Raw genomic sequence first — 5,030 nt, forward strand, 5'->3', positions numbered from 1 at the left:
CTTGAGTCTCCTCGAATCTGGAACAGGTTCCTCAGCCCCTCTGTCATGTGTGACACCAACATTTATGAAGAATATAGGCCAGCAGTTTATGAAGTTCCTCAACGCAGACATTTCCTTTCCTCCTATATTTTTTGCTCCAAGTGCCAACGGTCCACCCAGTCCCTCAGGCGAGGAGCTAGGATGGTGGTCTCTCCCTCCCCCTACTACCATCCACCCGCCAGCAGGTCCTAGTGCTCAGCGCCGCGGTGTCCCTGGCCCACGGCTTCCCCTGGGGCTGTGCGCTCCCCACTCCTCAGGAGCCCCCTCGGCCACCGCTGCGTCACACCGGCTGGCTTCCCCAAGCGTGGACCAAGCAGCTTGTTAGAAAGGCAGAGTCGGGGGCGCCTAACTGGCTCAGTCAGGAGAACCTGCGACTCTTGATCTCCGGGTCCAGAAAATGCAGACTCCCAGGCCGCGCGCAGGCCTGTGGAGCCAGAATCTGGGTTTTAACGAGTTCCGCAGGTGTGACTTCTGCTCCGTTACATTTGTGGTGTCCTGCTCTCCACACACTCCTCAGCCCCAAATCCAAGGTTTTTGGTGTCCCCCCGCACCACCCTCGCCCTGCCAAGCTTGTCCCCTTCCTGGTCGACATTCAGGAATGTGTGCTGTTCCACCCTTCTATTCCTTCTTGCCGGAATGCCCGCTCTCCCGAGACTTCTGCTCAGGAACAGGCTTGCGCCCCAGCTCCTGGGTGGTGTGCTTCCGTCCGTCCCTCTTGGCGCCTCTTTGCTCTACCCCCGTCTCCATCCTGGCTTCTCTTCCACGGAAGTGTCACCCCATGTGCTCCCGGGCTTGAAGGGACTGTTTCTCCCACGACTTGGTGAGCTCCTCGAGGAAGGCCTGCCTGTTACCCATCATCCTCAGCGTCTCCCTCGCACCACTGAAATGCTTGTTGAACGAGCCCGTGACAGCAGCAGCTCTTCTGGGTGCCCTTCTTCCCAGCGGATCTGAAGTGGGTATTGGGGCATCCAAATACCTGAGTCACGGAATGTTGGGACAGGGGTAGCTGCAGTGGAACTTCTACTGCAAATGCCCTTTGTTATCTCTGAGGAAAGGCACCAGGGAAAGAGAAGTGACTTCCTTCCAGCAGGTTCCTTGGCTGGAGAGGTGTGGCCTGTGAGTCATCACTGACTCAGGCTTTGCCCTCCCTGGAGCCAAGGGCCCCTACGCCGTTTGGTGTGAGAAACAGAATCATAAAAACCAAAGTGAGGGTCGCCTGGGTGGCTCAGTCAGAGAGGCGTCCAACTTTTGGTTTGGGCTAGGGTCATGATCTCAGAGTCGTGGGATCAAGCCTTCCATCGGGCTCAGCGCTCAGCACGGAGTCAGCTTGGGATTCTCTTCCTCCCCCTCTGCCCCTCCCCATGTGCACACACTCTCAAATACATAAATAAAATATATATATTTTTAAGATTTTATTTATTTATTAGACAGAGAGAGACAGCCAGCGAGAGAGGGAACACAAGCAGGGGGAGTGGGAGAGGAAGAAGCAGGCTCCCAGTGGAGGAGCCTGACGTGGGGCTCGATCCCATAACGCCGGGATCACGCCCTGAGCCGAAGGCAGACGCTTAACCGCTGTGCCACCCAGGCACCCCTCAAATACATAAATAAAATCTTAAAAAAAAACAACAGAAGCAAAAATCCAAAGTAAGATGCAGAACAATGGGCACAAAATGGAGATATTTATGCATTTTTAAAACATGAAAAGCAATTCTATGTCTGCTTGCTTGGGAAACAGTCACAATGCCAACGGTAGCAGTTCCCTTGGAGCGAATGGGTGAGACTGGACAGTTTATCATTAAGGTCGAATCACAAACCTCAAGCTCGAGTCACATGCTTGACCGACTGAGCCAGCCAGGTGCCCCCGAACTTAAACATTTTTCATTGGAACCAAGGGACGATGGCTTGCAAACAGTTGCCCCTAATTTTTTTTTAGTGAGTTGTCTTACCCAAGATTCTCAGGTAACTAACTCTCAACCAAACTTCCAAGCAAGGCTCGGAGGGCAGGGTACATTCTAGAAACAGAACTCTGCCTGTTATCGGAGCATCAGATGAACATAGGGTAAGGCTGGGGTTTTATCTTAGCACACGGGCTAGAGTTCAAGTTTAATGTTATAGCCAATAAGGAGCCATTAAACTCTCCAGTACGAATGGGCTGACCTAATTAGACATTTAGCAAGTTGACTGTGGCAACAACAGGCTAAACCAAAAGGCCAGCAGGCTTTTGCAATAATCCAGGTAAAGGTTACCTGCTCAGAGCAAATTTAAAGAGCGAAGTCAGGGAGGAACGAGGAAGAGAAAACTGGCTGAGTAGATGTTGTTGAAGCTTTGTAATGGGCAGAAAAGGGGTTCATTATTTTGTTTGGAGTCCTCCATGATTAAAAAAAGCCAATTTCTTTCGAGATCATATACACTTACGTGACAAATGAGTCAAATCCTAATTACAAGAATGGATACTCGGGATAAAGTTTTTCATACATGAACTAGAAACGTACTGTCCTCTCATAATTTGGGTAAAGATGGGTTCCAGGAAAGTAGTACAGAGTCTCGAAACAAATCTTGAAGTTTTAAACTATTCTGAAAAATTGAGAGGAAGCAGCATATCCAAATTAACATTTTATATGTGCTTTTATTGTCTTCAAGGTTTTTTGATTTTTTTTAGTAATCCCTACACCCAAGATGGGGCTCAATCTCACGACCCCAAGGTCAAGAGTGGCATGACCTTCCATTGGAGCCAGCCAGGCGCCTCTTACACGGTTTCTGTGGTTTTTTTTTTTTTTTTTTTTTAAGATTTATTTTAGAGAGATAGAGAGTGAACACACAAGCAGGGGGCGTGGCAGAGGGAGAGAGAGAAGGCTCCCTGGAGAGCAGGGAGCCTGATGTGAGGCTCAATCCCAAGACTCTGGGATCATGACCCGAGCGGTAGGCAGATGCTTAACCGACTGACCCACCCAGGTGCCCCTTTACATGTGCTTTTAAATAAGTACAGATAATATTCATTATAAGTAGAGATTAACTACTTCCACATCAAACCTGAAGTTTACGTGGTCTAATTATTCAAAACTTTTAAATCTTCTCGCTAGGAATATGGACTCTTGTCTTTGGGAAGGTATTGTAATATGGGAGGCATTAGAGTACGGCCATCGGATTTTATTTGCAGTTGAAAATCATCTCTCTATATAATCTGTGCACTCATTCAAACATACAGTGTGACAGAAGTTGAGTGGAGGGAAGGGTGGGGATGCTTAAGATACCCAGCGTTTCTTTGGAAGGGCCTAAAAACAAACACAATGAAACTGGGAGAGTAACTGGGATGTGCGGTGAAAGAGCTCGGGTGTCTTTGGTACTCTGTGGGCTTGTTCTCGCCTGTCTTCCCGACCTATAAACACACAACTAACTCCTTTCCTCATGCACGGTCTTACAACATCAAAGCAGCTTAAATAATATTTCTGTTACAGATGCAAACAGAAGGGAACCAATGTCTAAATGAAGCTTGACTTGAGGTGGGACCAAGGGGGAAACAGTTTAGGTTTTCACATTTGCTACATTTACGGAAGATTCGTGTGTGGGCCCACGACTTACAACACCTGTCCTATTTCCTTCTGTGGTGTCCTGAGTACAACCCAAACTCCTTTTAGGACCCTTCCTTTGGACTGTTGCTTCATTGGTATGAATTAATAGATCTTGTAAAGAAATGGTAGTGGTTTGGGTAAGCTTTTTATTTTTTTTAGATTATTTATTTGAAAAAGAGAGAGAGAGCATGAGCAGGGGGGAGGAGCAAAGGGAGAGAGAAGCAGACTCTCCGTGGAGCAGGGAGCCTGATGCGGGACTTGATCTCAGGACCCTGAGATCATGACCCAAGCCAAAGGCAGACACCTAACCCACTGAGCCACACAGGTGCCTGGTCTGGGTAAGCTTTTGATGTCCCTATTTCATCTTGCAAATCAATCTTAATGACAAGTTTTTGAAGTCAGGGTAGTAACTAGAGGTCATTCTGGCTATCCCTGAAGCCATGCTTTGGCCTCTCGAGGAAATATGGCCACCCCTCCCCCACATGGTCCCAGAACCTTAAGGGGAAACACAATTCTCTTAAATCCATCAAGGACTAGGCAGAGAGCATAAGTTCAGATTGTTTTTATTTTCAGAGCCTGCAACGGTTGGTCAGCAATGTGAGCTAAGCTGGTCCAATCTGAAGGCCATCCCACCTCCCTTTCCAGGCGTCCAACCAACAGAATCCCTACAAACAAGATTAGAGACCAACTGAGATGTGTCTCAATGTGTGGTGAGAGGGGGAAGAGGCCTTCCTCTTTCTTCCTGTTCCCCTCCTCCCCACTTGCTTTTTCTAACAAGATTGTTTTATAGCCAAATGCAACTCAAACCCATAAGAGCAACAAGCCATCTCCGGTACTACTGCTTCCCTCTCTACCTCCAGAGGCAGAAGGGAAGTAAGAGGGGAGACTGGCTCTTGTGTTTAAGAAAAAGTTGGCTACACCCCAGTGGAGCAAAGATGGTGAGGAGGCTGATGCTTATGGGTGGGGATGCACAGGAATCAAATAGGCCTGTCCAGAATCAACCAAGTCAGCCCCAGCTCCTTGCATAGGAGCTGTTCCTTTGAGACCCCCATTTCCACGGGGTTAGATAAGGGGGCAACTAGTGATGGTCCATCACTCCCTGTCCCTCAAATTCAAACATGATAAACTCAGAAAGTTTCACCTTCAAAATCCACCACGCTGCCTCCTGAGAAACACATTCGATACAGTCGTCTGTATGCCAGCACCCACGCCCCTCTCCTCACGCCCAGGGCTTCCAGCCCCTCTTCACCCTTGGGTGGCCCAGCCAACACTGATTTGATACTCCTTGACTCATACAATGACTATTTTTAGAAAATCAAAAGCTATTCAAGAGTATCAGGGTAATAGAAGACACTCAAGTGTACACTCCCCTCCCCCATCCCACACAGCCCCCCTCCCCCCGCTCCCCCCTACTCTAGGACA

The sequence above is a fragment of the Ursus arctos genome, unplaced genomic scaffold (genome assembly GCF_023065955.2).
Source record: "Ursus arctos isolate Adak ecotype North America unplaced genomic scaffold, UrsArc2.0 scaffold_14, whole genome shotgun sequence".
Lineage (NCBI taxonomy): Eukaryota > Metazoa > Chordata > Mammalia > Carnivora > Ursidae > Ursus > Ursus arctos.